At 40.1% G+C, this 21,777-nt stretch overlaps 1 non-coding gene and 1 pseudogene across 1 annotated transcript; one reads left to right on the top strand and one right to left on the bottom strand.

Moving 5' to 3' along the window:
* Positions 1-3,306: 3,306 nt before the first annotated feature.
* On the bottom strand, positions 3,307-4,424 carry LOC138156952 (hsc70-interacting protein pseudogene; annotated as a pseudogene).
* Positions 4,425-17,597: 13,173 nt separating this feature from the next.
* On the top strand, positions 17,598-17,701 carry LOC138156998 (U6 spliceosomal RNA). Its single transcript, XR_011167259.1, has one exon. It is a non-coding gene; the product is annotated as a U6 spliceosomal RNA (small nuclear RNA).
* Positions 17,702-21,777: the final 4,076 nt, after the last annotated feature.

The following is a 21,777-nucleotide window of genomic DNA, read 5'->3' as shown; positions in this document are numbered from 1 at the left end:
AAGAAATATAATAACAACAAATGCAGGACAAAATGGAGTAAATTATGTTCTCTTAAAAATCCTCTTGCAACAGTCCTCTGTCCCTCAGTAAAATAATTTTATCCTTGGGATATTTAATCTAGGAAAAAAATTCAAGGATAATCTTTTTTCCTTTCTTCAGGGCACAGTTGTACCACACTTTGGAAAAGTACTAGCGAGAACTTTTTGGTCTGATACAAATTTGAATAAAACACTGCCCACAGACACAGAGAATAAAAAAAAGTAATTACAGAGCTTGTCATAGAATTTTTTGTCTATGAGGCAAGTCTACTAAACAGCTTCCCTAGATCACAACTAGGGTCATCCTCTGATACATCATGAAGTAACTTTATAGTATCTTTAATCTCACAAGGCTTTCAGAAAGATTTCCCCTAAGGTCAATATATTTAAAATTTTTTTTTCTATTTTTTTTCTCCCTGTTTCCCCCCTACCCACTGCCCCAAAATAGCAGTCCCATGTGATATCTCCTCCCCCAATCTGCTCTCTCCCATATTTTCTCCCATACCCCTTTCAACTTTTCCAGTAGGGCATGGTGGATCTCTATGACCCAGTGCCTGTACATCTTATTTCCCAATTACGTGTAAAATACTATTACTAATATATATATATATATATATATATATATATATATATATATATATATATATATATATATATATATATATATATATATATATATACTTTCTTTAGACATTTGATTTTATTCCAGATTCATTCCTTTTGTCCCTTGTCACCCACCCTTACTGGGAAGATAAGCAGTTCAGTATAGGCTGTACATGTGTAGCTAATGCAAAACATTAACATAGTAGATATATTGTAAAAGACTGACTATATTTCCTTCCCTCCTACTCCCACTTGTTCTATTCTCTACTTTGATCCTGTACCTTTTCAAAAGTGGGTGCTTCCAACTTCCCTCCCTGCCAGCCTGCCCTCCCTTCCATCATCCCCCCTCTCATCCCCTTCCCCCCTACTTTCCTGGAGGGTGAGATACCCTATTTAGTGTGTATGTCATTCCCTCCCCAAGCCAAATTAAATGAGAATAAGGTTGACTCATTCCCTTTTGCCTTTCTACTCTTCCCCTCCATTGTAACCATTTTCCTTTGCCTCTTCTATATGAGATAGTTTACCCCATTCAGTCTCTCCCCATCTCCTCTCATTATATTCCTCTCTGACCTCTTAATTTCACCTTTCAAGTATCATCCCTTCCTATTAAATTGGTCTTGTGCCCTCTATCTATGTAAACCTGTAAACATATATACACATATTCACATATATATTCATATGCCCATATACCCTCATATATAGACATATATATATATTTCTATTCCCTTCAGCTATTTTCATACTGAGAAAAGTTTCCTCAGTTACAATTATCATTTTTCCATGTAGGAATGTTAATAGTTCAACTTTGATAAGTTCCTTATGATTTCTTTTCCCTGTTTACCTTCTCATGCTTCTCTTGCTTCTTGTATCTGACTGTCAAATTTTCTATTCAACTCTGGTTTTTTCATCAAGAATGCTGGAAAGTCCTCTATTCCACTGAATGACCATATTTTCCCCTGAAACATGATACTCAGTTTTGCTGGGTAAGTGACTCTTGGTTTTAATCCCAGCTCCTTTGACCTCTGGAATATCACATTCCAAGCCCATCGATCCCTCAGTGTAGAAGCTGCCAGATCCTGTGTTATCCTGATTGTGTTTCCACAATATTCAAAATGTTTCTTCCTGGCTGCTTGTAATATTCTCTCCTTGATCTGGGAATTCCTGAACCTGGTTATAATATTCCTAGTAGTTTTCTTTTTGGGATCTTTTTCAGGAGGTGATCAGTGGATTCTTTCAACCTCTATTTTGCCTTCTGGTTCTAAAACATCAGGGCAGTTTTCCTTGAGGATTTCTTGGAGGATGATTTCTAGGTTCTTTCTTTGATCATGGCTTTCAGGTAGTCCAATAATTTTTAAATTATCTCTCCTGGATCTATTTTCCAGGTCAGTGGTTTTTCAATGAGATATTTCACATTGCCTTCTATTCTTTCATTTGTTTGGCTCTGTTTAATAGCATCTTGATTTCTCATAAAGTCATTAGCTTCCATTTGCTCCAATCTAATTCTGAAGCAATGATTCTCCTCAGTGAGCTTTTGAGATTCTTTTTCCATCTGGCAAATTAGTATTTTTAAGGCATTCTTCTCCTCATTGCCTCTTTTTTTTCAGTTTTTTTTTGAGCCTCTTTTGCCATTTGAGTTAGTCTGTTTTTAAGGTGTTATTTTCCTCAGTTAGACTGTTGACTCTCATTTTGTAATTTTCTTGCATCATTCTCATTTCTCTTCCCAATTTTTCCTCCACTTCTCTTATCTGCTTCTTAAGGTCCTCTATGGCCTGTACCCAGCTCATATTTTCCTTTGAAGCTTTTGGTGCAGGTGTTCTGACTTCACTGTCTTCCTCCTGTTCCATGCTTTGCTCCTTTTTGTCCCCAAAATAGGAGTCTAATGTTGGATTCTTCTGTTTGCTTTGTTTCCTTTGCCTGGTCATGTCGCCCTTTAGTCACTTGACCCCTTGGCTTTTTGCCATTGTAGGACTCTGCGACCAGACAGGGGAGCTTTGTACCAAATGCTGGGGTTTTCTCAGCTGCTGGAGCTATTAGTTAGGTGCCCTCTCTGAAGCCTCCACATACTCTGGGAAGCTGGTCTCACACCCCAGGGCCTCCACCCTAGACTGCAATCCAGATCCAAGCAGTTTAAAGCAAGAGCGATTACCCCTCAGACTAGTCACGTGGTCCTCATACACTCTGTAGGCCAGGAACTGAAGCTGCCACAGGGCAAAAGCCTACCCACTCCCAGCTACTGGGTCCCAAAGTCCACAGTGCAATGACCTCTCACTTTGTCCTTAGCATCTATGTGTTGATAATTCTGGAAATGGCCACAGATGCTGGTGATCTGGAGTCCCTTCAGCCAGCAGCTGGTCAGGCCCGCCCTGGGGCTAACACCTCTGGGCCTGGGCTTGGCTCCCAGAGTACTGCACTGGCCCATTCCTGCCGGCCTGCCAGGCTGTCCTCAGTGGAAGGTTAGCTTCTCTGTGTCATTTTGTGGGTTCTGTAGCTCCAGAGTTTGTTTAGAGTCCCCTTTTATATGAATTGGAGAAGGTGGAAGCCAGAGCTGTGGAGGACCTCCTTCTACTCCGCCATCTTGACTCCCAACAGACCACATTCTACAGAGGCATGTTTTAATTCTTTTTTATTTTTTAGTCAGTAAGGGATTATTTGTTAAAAGAGCATTTATGCTTGACCTCCAAATTTGGCTGACAATTTGCTGATGAGATTCATAACCTTTGGGTTGCTCTGATATTTGGACATGTTCACGGGGTTCTGTGCCACGTCCTGTAATGCCACCATCACCTCTAGGTCCTGCATGGCTGCCAGCACTTCTGGGTCACTAAGAATCTCATTGAGCCCGGGCATTCCTGCCATCCCAGGCATGGCCAGGCATGCCTCCAATATTCCCAGGCATACCCCCAGGAAAACCTGGAAAAGAGCCAAACTGGGCTCCAGAGGCCTGCCAGGATTCTTCCTCCCTTTGGGCTTGTTCATGTTTCTTCGAGACTTCTTCACCCTTTCTAGCCTTTCTTTGATCTTTCATTCCTCATATTTTCTTTTGTATTTTCGCTGATGTTCAGCAATCTTCTGGACCCTTGGATGGACTTCCTTTGCAAAGCACTGGCATCCTCATCCTAGTGCAGTTTGCAAGCCATGGCAAGATCCTGGGCTGACTCCTCCCAGTGGCCAAGGAGTCTGTGGGCTTTCCCTGGCCACTTGTAGGGCTGGGTGAAGTCCGGGTTTATTTCAGTCACTCTGTCACAATCTCTAATTGCAGCATTGGACTTTTGCAGTTTTATAAAGATACTGGCTTTCTTAGCATATAAAATGACCAAATGGGGACTTGGTTTGATGGCCTCTGTGAGTAACTGAATGGTGGTCTTAAGGTTACCACTATTGAGGGTGTCAGGGGCCGCCACTTTCTTTTCATCAGTCTGATCCATAATCTCCTCTGTTACCTTGGCAGTCTCATCTCCCATTTCCTGAGGGGAATCTGTATTTGCTTCAATCACTCCTTCATTATCGATCTCTATGTCACTCTCCTCACTGTCAAGCTCTTCTAGTTTAGGGGATTCTTTGGGTTTCTTACTTTCAGTCTTTTCCTCCTTGATTTTTTCTTCAGATTTTGCTTTATGTGGAGCAGGTTGGAGTAAACCACCCATACTCTCCACCTAGTCCTGGAGGAACCGCAGCTCATGGGTGTGCAGAAGGCCCAGGGCCTGCTGACAGAGCTAGATGAAGGCCTGGAGCTCTCTGAGCTTGCACCTGTCCATGTTGGGCGGAGCTGGGGCTGGGACAGGAGCAGTGGGCTGTGGAGCTTCAGCTGCAGTGACTTGAGCTCGCACATGAGGAAGGTGGAGCTGGTGGAGATGCAGGAGGTGGATAGGTGGATATGTGATGTGTGTTTCAATTCTTTCAGTAATTTTAGATCAAAATTATAATGCCATTTCACCATCTGTCCAGGGTTATTAGGGTTGTCTACTTCAGTAACAGGAAAATTAAATTCTAGTGGAAGGGATAACAATTTCTAGTGGTACCTCCTCTCCCTTGCCTCTGCCTTTTTTACTGCCTTTTGGATCAGTCCCATGGCTGGGGTCAGTGGAGCCATTTTTTCAGGGAGTCCGGGGTATATATTCTAATATCTTTTGTATGAGGGTGGTGAAGGAGCAGCGGGAGCAGTGGGTGTAATGGGATCCTGATAGAGAGGTTTCTTATCCTCCTCCACTCCTTATCTGTACCCATAGCTGTATCTTGTCTTGGTACTTTTGCAGCCAGCAGGACTTTTTCTGGTGGTATGAGGCATATTTTTTTAGCACGTTCCACGCTGAAAATGCTGACATGGGAAATGCGCCCGGTTCTATTTTGCTATAGTATTCACTTATCTGCCGGCCTACAGTCTCCCACTTTCCAGAGTCTATAGTGCCTTCTTGTGGAAATCATGGGCAACATGTCTATACACACTCTAAAAATTCTGGTAATTGAGCACTTGTAATAAACAAGCCCCTTTCACTAATTTCTTTAGGAATCTTAAATAATATTCTCAGTCTCTATTTTCCTTTTGTACCTGTCCCACTTTCTTGGCCGTGCATGCCCAGTGAAAATGAAAGTACCTTTCTCAGACCCTTTTCCAAGACCAGAATCACTGCTTACTTGTTACTTGAGTTCCCTACTCTCCCACTAAGCCTGGCAACCATTCATGCCCTAACACTGCCGGGATGCCATCCCTTCCCTTTTTCTTTGAATGCTAGATGGCTTAACTGTTCTGGGACATTATTTATAATCCTCTTGCTCCCTTTACCTTTTTCCATGATGGGGTGGTCACTAAGGTACCTTTATGCTGATAGCTGAGGGTTTTCTGTTTCTCTGGAGTCCTAAGGGGGGAAATCTCCTCATACCATCTTTCAGGTCTCTGTTCAGGCGCCACTTGATGCCTGCACTTCACAGCACCAACTGAATGTGAGAGCACGAACAAATGAAGAATCATGGGCCTGGCAGAAATTGAAAGCATTCATACATTTATTGCATAAATGCTAAGCAAATCCCAATTAAGCATCTGAGGGTTAGGGTTTATATACCATTGCTGAAGCACTTAGATCATACTTTCTCATGGGAAACTTCACGTAGTTTGTTACATGAGGCACTTACCTTGCAATTTTTCAGGAGGCTGCTCCCATGGGATGCTTCCCTGCTTTCGTAATTCTTGTGTCACTTCCTTATCTATATCACTCAAGTGGCCAAGGTTCCAGGAACGACCAGCCTGTTCCAAACCTCCCTTGCATGGAAGGAGGATGAGCAGATGATGGTGAGCCAACCATTCTGAGATAATGAGCCCATGGAAGGTGGGGACCAGGCTCAGGGGAGACCTTGGACTGGATCTGCATCCCTCTTGTGGGGCTCCCCAGAGCTAGCCCTTGACATCCCCCCTAAACTCCCCTATCCCACCCTCTAACTTTCTAGTAGGGCAAGATGTATTTCTATACCTGTTTATCTTATTTCCCAGTTTCATGAAAAAAAAAATTTAAACATTTGTTTTTAAAAGTTTGATTTCCAAATTGTTTCCCTTCTTCCCTCCTTACCCACCCCCACTTGGAAGAGAAGCAATTCAATATAGTTTGTACATATGTAGTTACGCAAAATGTTTCCATAGTAGTTATATTGTGAAAGACTAACTATATGTCCCTCCATCCTATCCCATCCCCCATTTATTCTGTTTTCTACTTTGGCCCTATTCCTTTTCAAAAGTGTTTGCTTCTAGCTACTCTCTCCCCCAATCTGCCCTCCCTTCTATCATCCCCCTCTTATCCCCTTCCCCCCAACTTTCCTGTAGGGTAAGATACCCAATTGAGTGTGTATGTTATTCACTCCTTAAGCCAAATTCAATGAGTAAGGCTAACGCATACCCTTTCACCTTCCTGCTCTTTCTTTCCATTGTAACAGTTTTCTCTTGCCTCTTTTATATGAGATAATTTAGTCTATTCTATCTCTCCCTTTCTTCTTCTCCCAATATATTTCTCTCTCACCTCTTAATTTTATTTTTTAGATATTATCCCTTCCTATTCAACTGATCTTGTACATGTACACACATATACATATACTCACATGTCTATTTATATACCCATACACCCTCCTATATATACATATATATGTGTATATATATATATATATACATACATACATACATACACATATATATTTCCTTCAACTATCCTTATACTGAGAAAAATCTCATGAGTTACAATTATTGTTTTTTCCATGTAGGAATATAAATAGTTCAACTTTAATGAGTTCCTTATGATTTCTTTTTCCTGTTTACCTTCTTATGCTTCTCTTGCTTCTTGTATTTGAAAGTCAAATTTTCTGTTCAGCTCTAGTTTTTCATCAAGAATGCTTGAAAGTCCTCTATTTCATTGAACAACCATATTTTCCCCTGAAGCATTATACTCAGTTTTTCTGGGTAGGTGATTTTTGGTTTTAATCCTAGCTCCTTTGACCTCCAGAATATCATATTCTAAGCCCTTCGATCCCTTAATGTGGAAGCTGCTAGGCCTTGTGTTGTCCTGTTTGTGTTTCCACAATAATAAAATTATTTCTTCCTTGCTGCTTGTAATATTTTCTCCTTGATCTGGGAACTGCAGAAACTGGCTATAATATTCCTAGGAGTTTTCTTTTTTAGGAGGTGATTGGTGGATTCTTTCAACCTTTATTTTGCCCTCTGGTTCTAGGATATCAGGGCAATTTTCCTTTAGAATTTCTTGAAAGATTGTGTCTAGGCTCTTTTTTTGATCATGACCTTCAGGTAGTCCAATAATTTTTAAATGACGTCTCCTGGATCTGTTTTCCAGGTCAGTGGTTTTTCCCATGAGATATTTCACATTGCCTTCTATTTTTTCATTTGTTTGGATCTGTTTTATAGTATCTTGATTTCTCATAAAGTCATTATCCACCAGTTGCTCCAATCTAATTTTGAAGGAATTATTCTCTTCAGTGAGTTTTTGAAATTCCTTTTCCATCTGGCCAATTTGGCCTTTTAAGGCATTCTTTTCCTCATTTGCTTTTAGGGTTTGTTTTGCCATTTGAGTTAGTCTATTTTTCAAGGTGTTATTTTCTTCAGTGTATTTTTGGGCCTCCTTTAGCAGGCTGTTGACTTGCTTTTCATGATTTTCTTGCATCATTCTCATTTCTCTTCCCAATTTTTCCTCCACTTCTCTTACTTGATTTTCAAAATCCTTCTTGAGCTCCTCCATGGCCTGTAACCAATTCATATTTTTCTTGGACTCTTGTGATGCAGGAGTTTTGACTTAGTTGTCTTCTTCTGGTTCCGTGTTTTGATCCTTTTTGTCCCCAAAAAGAGATTCTATGGTCTGATTGTGCTTACTCTGCTTGCTCATCTTGCCAGCCAATTACTTGACATTTCAGTTCTTTACCATGGTAGAACTCTGCTTCCAGAGTGGAGAAAGCTGTGTCCTAAATTGCTGGGGTTTGAACAGCTGCTGCCAGAGCTGTTTCTCAGAGCTATGAGCATGGCACCTTCTTTACAGCCACCACAACCTCTGGCTACTGGCATTCCTTACCCCAGGACCACCTCCCAAGACTGCAATCCAAGCTGGTCAAAGCAAGAGCAATTATCCTCTGTATGGTCACTTGGTCCCCCTCCAATCTGCAGGCCACGAACTCTGGAGGCAGCTACGAGGCAGCAGTTGCAGCCACTGTGCCTCTGCCACCTCTGCCACCCCAGGGGCAGGAGCTGGACTGCTTCTTTTGTCACCTGGTTCTGACAGAGTTCCCTACTGACTTTTTACTTTCTCTTTGGCGTTTATGGTTTGAGAAGTCTGGAAACTGCCACAGCTGTCAGTGATTCACTCTCCTGACGTCTGCTTTGGCTGGTCTGGGCTGTGAGTCTGGGTTGGCATGGCTCACACAGGACTGCATTAGCCAGTGCAATAGACCTTTCCTGTTGGCCTTCCAGGCTGCCTTCAGTGGGAGATTTGTTTCTCTCTGTCACTTTGTGGGTTCTGTTGCTCTACAATTTGTTTAGAGTAATTTTTTTTTTACAGGTATTGGAGGTGGTTGGTGCAGGAGCTTAAGTGAGTTCCTGCTCTTACTCCTCCATCTTGGCTTCACCCTCCCCACCCCCGTGGTAATTTTATCTGCATACAAAGCCAACCATGGAAAGAGAGTGGGCATTGAACCTGCCAGACCAGGTGAGTTGTGACTGGGGAAAAAGATCCAGTGGTAACTGGTCCCTTCTCTCTGGTACTGGAGAGTTCAAGGCTTCACCCTATATCCACCCCTTGAAAACTTCTGACAACAGTTAATGTTAATAGGATTTTTACCAAGCTTGTCTCTAAACTAAGAATTACAAAATGGCAGGCCAGAGAAGAATTCCCATTTAATTAATTAATTTCATAATGAAGAAGAGATTTGCAAGTCAGTAATTCTCCTGAACAGAATTACACCTTGCTCAAGTGAAGACAGAGATTATATACATAAATCACAAGTGGGAAGAGAGGGGAGAAGATATATTACAAACAGTCATTTAGTGTTTCCCACAAGAAATCTACAAATCCCCAAATACAAAAATTCTGGTGGTGGGGTATGACCACCAGCCATAGGGCATGAAACCAGAGTTCTGCAATAGGAATAGGTTCTTCAGTCTTTGATTTCCTTCACTTAAGGTGCACAGGCAGTGACTGTGAGTGTTGTTAAAGTATGATTGACCATTTCAAGCTTTATTGTTAATTCTGAAAATCGAATCCATTAGTATATTCATTATAAATATCATATAGATAACAATCAACAGATTATTATGGGAATCACAATTTGTTTGTTTGTTTTTTTTGGAGGGGGGAAAGTAGTGCAATTGGAGTTAAGTGACTTGCCCAGGTCACATGGCTAGTTTTTGTGTTAAGTGTCTGAGGCTCGATTTGAACTCAGGTCTTCCTGATTTCAGGGCCAGTGCTCTATTCACTGTGCCACCTAGCTGCCCCAAAGAATCACAATTTCACACCTTATATGAACTGATGCAAAGTGAAGCAAGCAGAACCAGGAGAATAATATGCAGCATAACAGATACAATATATATTAGATATATAGAAAATGAACTCTGAAAAACTTAGTTAACTCTGATCTGTACAATGATTCATCCCCTCTCCAAAGAACTCATGATAAAAATTGCTATCTACCTCTAGATAGAGAACTGACAGACTCAGGGTGTATATTGAAGCAAATTTTTTAATTTCTAAAATTTTGTATTGCTTTTTAAATAATAGCTAATGCAGAAATATGTTTTACCTGAGTATTGTATTCTTATATGCCCACTTTTACCAAAAGACTCCACTAGCTCCTCAGCTTCTATGTTCACTTTTAAAGTACAAGCCAAAGTTCTCCCAGGAAAAAACCCTGAGGAGAGTGGCTTGATAAGGGTCTGTGGTTTCAAGCCCTGGTTACTAGCCCCAGAGGGGATCCCATAGGTTTTGCTGGACTGTTGCAACTCCCCTGTTTTCATACAGACCCAGGTATCTGTATCTGTATCGACTCATGCACCGCAGGAAGCACTGATGGACCTTCCCTGCAATCCTGATCACTCAGCATGACTAGGTTCCAAGGGAGCAGTGGCGGAAGGAGTGGTAAAAGGAGGGCATAATATTTGATCCCCTTTTTCTTTTTTCTTTTGTTTTGTTTCTTCTTTCTTGTAGTTCCTTGTGGTTCATTGTTTCAATCTGCATTCAGACTCCATAGTTCTTTCTCTGGATGTGGACAACATTTTCCAACATGAGTCTTTTAGAGTTATCTTAGATCTTAGCAATGCTGAGAAGAGCCAAGTCTATGAAAGTTAGTCATCATACAATGTGGCCATTACTATGTACAACATTCCTCTGCTTCTGCTCAGTTCACTTAGTATCAGTTCATGTAAGTCTTTCCATGTTTTTCTTTTTCTTTTTGCTTTTTGGAGGGCAATTGGGGTTAAGTGACTTGCCCAAGGTCATGGATAGTTTTTGTGTTAAGTGTCTGAGGCCAGATTTGAACTCAGGTCCTCCTCACTCCAGAGCATTTCTCTATTCACTGTGCCACCTAGCCATCCCTTTTCCATGTTTTTCTGAAGTCCATCTGCTCATCATTTCTTATAGCATAGTAATATTCCATCACAATCATATAGCACAACTTGTTCAATTATTCTCCAGTTGATGGGCATCTCCTCAGTTTCCAATTCTTAGCTACCACAAAAAGAGCTGCTATGAATACTTTGTACATTTGGTCCTTTCCCCATTTTTATGATCTCTTTGAGATAAAAGAGGTCTACTTTCTTTAAATATGCTAAGTGCTGGGGATATAAAAAGAGGCAAGTAACTGCCCTCAAGGAACTCACAGTCTAATGGGAGAGAGAACCTACAATGTTTGTTTAAACTACATGCAGGATAAATAGCAAATAATTAAGAGAGAGGGTGGCTAGAATTAAAAGGGGTTCAGGTGGGGTGGCTAGGTGGCACAGTGAGTAGAGTGCCGGCCCCAGAGTCAGGAGAACCTGAGTTTGGATCCGGCCTCAGACACTTAGAACACACACACACACACACACACACACACAAACCTAGCTGTGTGACCTTGGGTAAGTTACTTAACCCCAATTGCCCACCAAAATAAAAATAAATAAATTTAAAAAAGGGGTTCAGGAAGGCTTCCTGTAGAAGATAAAATTTTAATTAGTACTTGAAGCTAAGGAAAGAAGTAAGCATAGATGAAGAGGAAGAACATTCTAGACATAAGGAATTAGCCAATAAAAATTTCAGGAGCTGAAATATAGTGTCTTGCCACTGAAGTTATTGGGAGGAAGTAAGGAAGTAAAGAAGGAAGGAAGGAAGAAAGGAAGGAAGGAAGGAAAGGGAAGGAGAGGTGACATGATTGGACCTGCACTTTAGGAAAATCACTTTGGTGTGTGAGTGAAGGATAGAGTGGGGAGACTTAAGACAGGTAGACCCACCAGTAGGCAATAGTCAAGGTAAGAGTTGATGAGAGCCTGCCCCCAGAGTAGTGGTTGCATCAGAGGAGAGAAGGGGTCATATTAGAGAGATATTGCAAAGGTGAAATTTACATGCCTTACAACAGATTGGACATGGGGGGGTATATAAGAGATAATAAAGATGCAAGGTTGATATGTAGCTTGTGAGCCTGAGGGACTGGGAGAATAGTATTGTCCTCTAGAGTAATACTGAAGGTAGGAGGTGGTCAGGGTTTAATTTTAGGCATGATGAGTTTTGGGTATGTTGAGTGAGATGGAATGACTGAGGTCAAAGAGAAAGTTATTCTTCTTTTCAGTGGAGATTCTCCGTGTATGGTTGGGAGATCAAGGTGGCCACAGGAAGTGGGCTGACAGGATGGAAGTTGGCCAGGTATGGGTCCTTGCCACCTCTCCCAGGGGACAGGAGATGGAAGGTGCAGCCTCAAAGGAAAGTCTAGCTCCTCTTTTCCCCAGTTACTATTGAGGGCACTGTCTTCTTCTCAGGCCCCTGGCTCACAATCTGGGTATTGTTCTCTACTCTTTGCTGTCTCTTACCTCCAGTGTCTAATCTGTTGCCAAGACCTGTGGATCTCACTTTTGCAACATCTCTCAGAATTCCCCATTCACTCCTCTACTCCATCTTCTCATCTTCTCATACTTAGATAATTTCAATAGCCCATTGGCCTGTTTCATTCAATATTCTTTCCACTCCAGTCCACCCTCCATTGATCTACCAAAATGATTTTCCTAAAGTGTAGGTCCAACCAACCATATTAACACCTTCTATTCAATAAATTACAGTGTCTTCCTATCACTTCCAAGATCAATCATAACATCCTCTTTTTGGCATTTAAAGCCATTAATAAATTAGCCTCCTTCTCACTACATTTTCCAATCATGTCACACTTTGTTCTCCTTCCCCCATTTACTCTTCAGTCTAATGAAAGCAGAACTGTTGCTACTCCTCAAGCAAGACACCCTAACTCTTGGTTCTGGGCATTTTTCCTGGTTGTTCATTATACTCTCCCTCCTCATTTCTACTTTCTTTCTTCCCTGACTTCCTTGAAATCTCAGCTAAAATCCTATCTCACAAGAAACCTTTACCGATCTTACTAATTCTAGTGCCTTCCCTCAGTTCATTATCTAGTATTCACCCTGTACATTGCTTGCTCACACACAGCTGTTTGTGTGTCATCTCTCTCATACAATTTTGAGCTTGTGGAGAGCAGTGACTATCTTCTGCCTTTCTTTGTATCCCCAGTGCTTAGCAAAGTGTCAATCAAAGTAGGCATTTAATAAATGTTTATTGAATGACATTGAAGTTCACACCAGAGTGAATAATGACCAAGAAATCAAATGAGAAAATGAAAAATTAGAATAAACAACTTCTTCCTTTCCAGTACTACGCAATAGGATAGGGTACTACCATCATGACTATTATGAGTGACAACGTGATTGGGAAAATAACTTACCAGCAAAACCAGTGCTAGTTCATGGAAGCATGCCAGTTGGCTAAAAGAGTAGGTTATGTATTGTCTTCCCTCATTAGAATGTAAACTCCTTGAAGATAAGGACTGTGGTTTTTTTTCTGCCTCCATTTATATTCCCAGAACTTAACATAGTGCTTGACATATAATTAAAGTGATTAAAAATGCTTGTTGATTTGACTTGAGAATAATCTAGATTTGACAAGAGAAGTACAGTGTAACAGCAAGCACCCTAGCATACCCAGGATGGCTGCTGGTACAGATTCTTTGATCTGCTTTACTAGAAGAAAGCAAATTTAGGGGCAGCTAGGTAGTGCAATGAGTAAGAGCACCGGCCCTGGCATCGGGAGGACCCGGGATCGGTTCTGGCCTCAGATACTTAACACCCACACAAAATAACTGACCGTGTAACCTTGGGCAAGTTACTTAACCCCAACTGTGTTTTAAAAAAAATAAAAGAAAGCAAATTTAAAGGGATCAACAATCTTTAATCAAATATTATACACACACACATATATTCACTTAGTTCAGGGAAAAAGTCAGCACTCTAAACTTCAGAAAGTACAAACAGAAATTGCAAGCAGACAAAAAATACAGACAGAGAAAACAACATAATCCAAAAGACCAACAGACAGGGCTTCTAGCTGTCTGACCATCACATACCTACATAGTTAGTTACCAGAGAGAGAAGCACCAACATCTGGGTTTTCAAAGTTGGGGGCTCAATGGCTACCCATAGTCTCATCTAGCCAAATCATATAACTTTTCCCATATGTGAGCCCCAAAGCAAAACCTCACTTTACAGTATATATACCCTTCTTCAGGATCAGAGGACATTACAATCTTTGTGACCCACTGACTAATTGCAAAGTAACAAAAGGTGTGGGTTCCTGAAAAACAAGCAAACAAGCTTCCCCTCAATCAAGCGCCTCCTGCTAGGTTCCCCTTGAGACCCATTAAGAGGTGAGGAAGATCTTCAAATTATCTTACCATTACATACAGTAATAGAATAAAGAGGGCAAGGGACTCAAGAATAGAGGACATCATAGAGTTTAAATGGCTGACTATTTAGTTGAGGTTTAAAAGAGAGGAAAGTGAAGTCAGGGCAGGGATGATGGCATGAGAATATACTAAAGGTTAAAGGAGTTGAAGTTGTCAATGAGGATAAAGAGGTGTCAGAGTACTGAAATATAGGGAAAGGCAGAATAATAGGAGGTTTTGGTGAGATAGGGTAGTGTCAGAGTTTCTAATTAGGGAAGTGGATATTTGTGAGCAATTGCAAGATGTAGTATGTGACTGAAGTGTTTGAGGAATTTGAGTAAATGGGAATTAGAGATTGTGAGGGAGCATCTTATGGATATTTAAGCCCCAAGTATACAGGAAGGAGCTAGAGAGGAGAGGGAGATGGTGAGGCAGGACTTTGAGACTCAGGGATTAATGCTTAAGTATGAAGGAGTAAGGAGAACTCTGTTCTGTCAATTGGTTTAGAATTTGACAAATGGCTGAGGAAGTATTTGTGTTGTATCAATTTACATAAAATGTCTTTAAATTTCCATGTGGAGTAATCCATGTTTCTTCCACAGATCAGCACACAACTTATTATACATCTCCCTCTTTCCGTATGATTAAGCAGGTAACAAGAATTATACCGATGATTTGATATCTGTTAGGAATTTGCTATACTGACACACCTGAAGCAGGTCCTCTCATACAACCTCAATCACATACTTATTATTTAGAACTGTTGCTTTTCTGCTTGTTTTGTACTGATAACATACACAATTTTGTATACACACACACAGACACATGTATATATGTATGTATGTGGATAGCTGGTTAGATAGGTAGGTAGATAGACAGTATAAATCCACTGTCAGGAGCTCACTTAAGCAGTCCATTAGGCACAGAATAACCTTCCCTGTGCTACTTTTCTCCTCTATAAACTCCAAATCTTTGAAACAGGCTCAAGCTCTAGCCCCCTTATAGCATTGCTGATTATGCTCAGCAGAGGCTCAGTCTCAAATCACTTCTACTCTTTGTCTTCATTCCCACACATATACTGCAGAATGAAGGTGGAGAAAATTATACAACCATTCTGACTGGGTCCACTACAAATTTATGTTACATAATAATAAATACTATGCCCCCTTATCTGCTTATTATACCACTCTCTATAGAAGCTCTTCTAAACCTTTTCATCCCTCCTCAAACTCCCATGGCTCTTCCTCCCTTTCAGTTGAGAACCTTTTATTTTTTTATACAAATATATATTTTAAATATATAAATAGTCTTTTGAGATGTTCTTTTAAATTTGAACCACCGGGAAGACAATTTTCTTCAATTCTGAAGACTCCAGAAAATATTTCTAACAAAATATTAATTAGTTTAAGCTCATTCACTTAATGAGAGAGGGATTCTAAATCATTCCTGGAGCAAATGATGGGAAGCTGAAGGTATTAGTTTTCCTGAATGGTATTATTCTACAAGATTATGTCTCATTCATGCCTAGTTATGTGCTGTTTGATATGTATTTGACGTAAAAGTATTGTGTTTAATATACTCTCCATTTCCTTTGTTTTGAGTAGCTATTTAACCCCCATGAAGTTACTGTGTGCATTAAGATCCCTGTAATGAGGCTTCAGAAGTTATTTGAAAAGTAGGCCTCAGGTCAAATTATTCCTCTTTATTAAACAAGCTAAGACATACAGTGAAATTATTCATCCTGAATGCCAGCAGGCCTGTCCATGAGAGGCAAGGCACCCTGTTCAACTTTCTTTCCTTCCTTCCCTTCTGAAAGCTTTGGTTTCCTCGCTTTTGTCTTGTGTGTTTGTAAATTTAAGGGCTCATCCTGAGACATTAGATTCTGTCTGATGGTACTTATATAAGTATTTCAGATCTTTTAAATAATCAGGTTATAAACACTTGAAGGGAAGAATAAGTGAAACTATAAGCTGAGGAGAAGCTAAAACAGGATACAACATGCCTCATATAAATTATTCAGGATTGTAGCCTGATTCATAGCAGGAGGCAAAACAGGATCTAAGCTAGCAGTAACAGCTACTTAAGTGAGAGCATTTTTATATTAATTTTCAATCAGTGAAGATAGAGACCAAAAACAGGTCTTGGGAGTCAGTTTCTGCTAATAATCCTTAATGGCTAACAGGGTCTTTTGGTTAAGATTTTACATAGCTATCTCTAAGGAGCAGACTAGACAAATCTTCATAATAAGAGGTCAATAGGTAGGCTTTCCAGGAATGTAATGTAACTTCTCCCTTGCATCACATCTAGACCATTGGTGTCCCATCTCTTTAAAACTATCAGTGGTCAAGGGATGTCCATGACCTTACCAACAAGTCAAAAATATCTATCTGTCTCTTTGTCTCTTTATGTATCTCTAACTCTGTCTGTCTGTCTCTCTCACACACACACTCACATTCACATAGATTCTGTTAGAGGATAGTGTTCTGTAGCTGCTTGAAACTTAACAGTCCTGTTCACCCAGATTAGCTTTCTAATTGTGACCCACAGCTCCAGACCCTGTCCTACTTCACCTTGGCAGGCTTTGATTATCTTGGCTAAGCCCAATTTTGGAAGTCATAACTTTTAGATTTGACTTGCCCATGTTTTAAAACCTGTCACTCCCATTCTGGGATTTATCATTCAATTTATCTTAATTGCCTGGTGTTCCCTACAACTGAAAACAATAATATCAAAAAGCCTACTGAATATTATTATATTCAATTAATAAATCCAGAAGTTCATATTTCTATAATTCATAGAAGTTATAAGACAATGATGGGTCTGGAGTCACAAGGACCTGAATTCATATCTGGCCTTAGACACATACTGACTGTAAGAACCTAAGCAAGTCACTTATCTTCTGTCTGCTTCAGGTTCCTCACCTGCAAAAGGGAGATAATAATATCATCTACCTCTCAGGGTTGTTATGAGGATCAAATGAGATAGTATGTAAAGCACTTAGCAGAGTGTCTCACACATAGTAGGTGCTTATTTCTTTCTTTCCAAGAAAAAAGGCTGTTGCTTTCTCTTAATTAATATCTTGGCCTTGATTTAAGCCTTAACTCTTAGTATCATTCTCTAAACATAGAACATCTCATTTCTCTCCTGCCTCCATATTTCCCTCCCACACCATAATTCTATTTGGAAGAGTATGGATTGAATGTAGGTTAATAAGGAAATTTAGTAGACTTTAGAGGAAAATAAATCAACAGATTGTTTACCACACTGCATATGGTGCTTAGTGAATGCTTGCTTATTCTCAACTCTTTTTGTATCAGATCCTTTTGGAAGTCTAGTGAAACCTGTGAACCCCTTCTCAGACTAATTTTGGTGTCTACCCTCATAATTAAAGAAATGCTAAATTTTAGCTAGAAGTTAGTAGAAATATAGATTCATTTTTTCCCACCCAAATTCACAGACTATCTTAAATCTATCCACATACCTGTTAAGGGGTTCACTGAAATATTATGTGGGTGCTTGCTTCAGCAGCACATATACTAAAATTGGAACAATACAGAGATTAGCATGGCCTCTGTGCAAGGATGACACCAAAATTCGTGAAGCATTCCATATTTTTCTTCTACATTAAGGGATAGAAGGGCTTGGAATATGATATTCTGGAGGTCAAAGGAGCTAGGATTAAAAACAAGAATCACCTACCCAGCAAAACTTAGTATAATGCTTCAGGGGAAAATATTGTCATTTAATGAAATAGAGGACTTTCAAATATTCTTGATGAAAAAAACCACACCTGAACAGAAAATTAGACTTTCAAATACAAGAAGCAAGAGAAGCATGAGAAGGTAAACAGGAAAAAGAAACCATAAGGAACTTATTAAAGTTGAAGTATTTACATTCCCACATGGAAAAATGATCATTGTAACCCATGAGACTTTTCTCAGTAAAAGGATAGTTGAAGGAAACATGTATGTATGTATACATATATGTATGCACAGGAGGGTGTATGTGTGTATAAATACATATGTGTGTATATGTATGTACATGTATACATCAACAGAGGGCACAGAATCAGTTGAATAGGAAGGGATGGTATCTAAAAAATAAAATTAAGAGGTGAGAGAGGAATATATTGAGAGAAGGAGAAAGGGAGAGATAGAATAGGGTAAATTATCTCATATAAAAGAGGCAAGAGAAAACTTAAATTGGAGGGGAAGAGCAGAAAGGTGAAAGGGAGTGGGTCAATCCTACTCTCATTGAATTTGGCTTAAGGAGGGAATAACATACACACTCAATTGGATATCTTACCCTACAGGAAAGTAGGGGTAGAAGGGGACAAGAGGGGAATGATAGAAGGGAAAGCAGATTGGGGAAGAGGGTAATTAGAAGCAAACACTTTTGAAAAGGGACAGGGTCAAAGTAGAAAATAGAATAATTGGGGGGCGGGATAGGATGGAGGGAGATATAGTTAGTCTTTCACAATATAACTACTATGTAAATGTTTTCTGTAACCACACGTGTACAACCTATATTGAATTGCTTGTCTTCCCAATGGGGGTGGGTAAGGAGGGAAGAAGGGAAAGAATCTGGAAATCAAAGTTTAAAAAAAATGTTAAAAAAATTTTTAACATGCACCTGGGAAATAAGATAAACAGGCACTGGGATATAGAAATCCATCTTGCCATACTAGAAAGTTGGGAGGGAGGGGAATGCAGGAGGATACAAGAGAAAACAGATTGGGGGAAAGGGTATTCAGTAGGCTCACTATCTTGGGGTGGGGGGTAGGGGAAAGACAGGGAGAAAATTTGTAACTCAAAATTTTGTGGAAATGAATGTTGAAAACTAAAAATAAATAAAGGATTAACTAAAACAAAACAAAAAAAAACAAACAAAAAAAATAAAGTGTACTTCAAATGCTTAAAAAAAAAGAAAGAAATATGATGTGGGATATAACAAAGTCTAAGAAATGGTCCCTGCCCTTAAGGAGCATTTAATCTAGTATAGGAAACACGGACTGACTACACACATGAGATGCAGTTTCTTTAATCTTTTTTAGTTTCTCTGGCTTCTAGCTTTGACAGGGAAAATGCATAATGCCACCCTCTCTTCATGTCATTGAAGGGAGAAAGAGACTCTGGGAAGAATCTTATGTGAAAGGAGTTCACAGTCTCTATCATGTCCCTATCCACAATTTGTTGGGTAAAATCTGGGACTCTCTCTTGGCTGTGTTGAGTTACCTTGCTCCCAATAGGACAGTTCCTTCAATCTGTATTGTCTAGTATATGTTCTTTTTTTTTTTTCTTTTTGAGGGGGGAAGGCAGGGCAATTGAAGTTAAGTGACTTGCCCAAGGTCACATGGCTAGTAAGTCTTAAGGCTGAATTTGACCTGAGGTCCTCTTGACTCCAGGTCCGGTGCTGTATTCACTGTGCCACCTAGCCACCCTGAGTATATGTTCTCATATGTATACTTTCTCTGATTTCTGTTTTGCTACTGACTTGAATGAATGGATTCCTTTGCTATTTGCTGTGTTTTGTTTTTGAATACATGTAGCATTGGACATATTTTGTGGAAAGGGAATCAAGTCTTGGATATAAAGTTTGGTGGCCCTCTTTCCCAATTAAAAATAGCAATCAGAAGCTTAGCTTGAACATAATAATAGCATCTCCTAGACTAAATAGTTAAGGGAATAGATAAATATCATTCTAGCCTAATGCCCCCTCTAATTGAGGATGACAGAGTGACTAGCCTTTTGTCCCAGTCTCCTGATCCCCTTCCTGGTAGGAATCAGTCTTCCTTTGGAGAGGAGATACTAGAGATGACTGTGCCTCCTGAAAGTCCCCTCTACTCCTAGCACTCCTTGCCATATCTATAAAGAGGATGATCAATAGTTCAAACACTGCTGATTTTATAGTTAAGGAAATAATAGTATTTTATAAAGTAGTTTGAGTTGAGTGATGAGGTCAAAGGTTAGATGGTATAAGATGGAGCATTGACTGAGAAGAGAGGAAATAGAGGCCAAGGGTTTGTAAGGTATTGCCTCTATCACATATGGACATTTTGGTTGCTAAAAGAACATCTGTATAAAGAAAAATCATAAAAATAAGATTTAGAATAAATATTCTCTTAAATAAAATGTTAAGGAGAGACATATGTTGTTCATAAAAACTAAAGAATAGCCCCTTACATAAATGGCCTGAAGAGACCTGTTTGAAAAGACAGAAATGAATAAAGAAATGATGACTGGAGATAATTGTGATCTAGTTTCCATATGATTGTTTTCAGAGTTTTAAAGGTTGTAATTGAGATCTTATAAATCAAATAACTGAGGAATATAGGAAAGTTATATGAGAAAAAAAGGGTGGAACGTTTTGAGTTTTACATCAGTTAGACATTGGTTATTGCTTATGAAGAGGTACCTTTTTAAGGTATAAGAGGCTATAGACAACCAAGGGGCCAATCAAGTCCCAAAAGCAGCTTTGAATGTTGGCTAGGGTGGGGAAGGAAGATGCATAAGGGAAGCGATGGCCAATCAGGTCCTGGGGGTAGATAGCTTCATCTTTTAGGTAAAGCCTCCCCATATTGTAGGTGGTAAGTGCCCAATACAGTCATTGGCCCTAATTCTTGCCACCTGTTGGTGCTTGTCAAAGGCTCCACTCAGCCTGATCTTTATAGACAAGACCTCCAGCAACACGAGTCTTCATGGTCATAAATCCCCAAAGGAAGAGACTATTGGGCAGCCTGATTTATATCTTCCAGGGCTCTAGCCTGTTTTTGTTGCTACTTGAAAAGGAAGATTTGCAAGTAACCAAGGCAAATGGGGACCATCAGGATACCCAGGTGAGGAATGTGGGTTTTCCAAAACCCGAAGAACAGTAACAATCTGAGCTTCCTTAGATAAGAGTGAAGTTTATTTTGGACTGTGTCTGGAATTCTCTATGCCTCACCAACTCTATCTTACAAAATTTGACTGGATAGGCAGGACCCTGGATTTGTCCCCAGGGCATCTGCCACTGTGGACTGATCTGGCCTATTCATCAAGTGATCATTGTAGTTGTGTATGTCAACTCCCTTAGGAAAGGAAGCCTCTTTCTGGTCTCTGCCCATGAAAATCTGGCAGAGTGGAGGGTTGATGTAGCCTCAGGGAAGGATGGTTGTGATATATTGGATTCCTTCCAAGGCTAAAGAAAACTACTCCTCACTAGTCTCAGACATAGGAATAGCTCTACACCACTTACCCCGGATCTGAGCCATCTGGTCTATTATGTTGGAAAGATCAGGAATTTTCATGTAGTGATTTTCATGAAGATTTTGTTCAATGCCCTCAAGTCCCCTGTAAGCACCAGGTGCCACCTGCTTTTGTCACAGGTAATGTAGGGTTGTTGTAATGATGACTGTCATAACCTTCCTCATTTAAGTTACTAGAGAAAAATGTCTTTCACTCCCCCCAGGATAAGGAAGGAAGCAAGAAAACAAGCATTCATTAGATGCCTAGTCTGTGCCAAGCACTGTGCTGAACACCTTACAAACCCTATCTCATTTATCCTTACAACGATCCCGTGGAGTAGGTGCTGTTACTATCCTCACTGAGGGAAATGAGGCAGACGAGGTTAAGTGACTAGCTCATAGCCACACAGCTAGTAAGTATTTAAATCTGTGTTTTCCCGTCCCTAGACTCAGGGCTCCCATGTAACCAC

The sequence above is a fragment of the Petaurus breviceps genome, unplaced genomic scaffold (genome assembly GCF_028583685.1).
Source record: "Petaurus breviceps papuanus isolate PSGF00001 unplaced genomic scaffold, PetGlider_PUasm1.0 164, whole genome shotgun sequence".
Classification (NCBI taxonomy): Eukaryota; Metazoa; Chordata; class Mammalia; order Diprotodontia; family Petauridae; genus Petaurus; species Petaurus breviceps.
The sequence above is the reverse complement of the archived record's forward strand: the minus strand, read 5'-3'. Positions and strand labels throughout refer to the sequence as shown.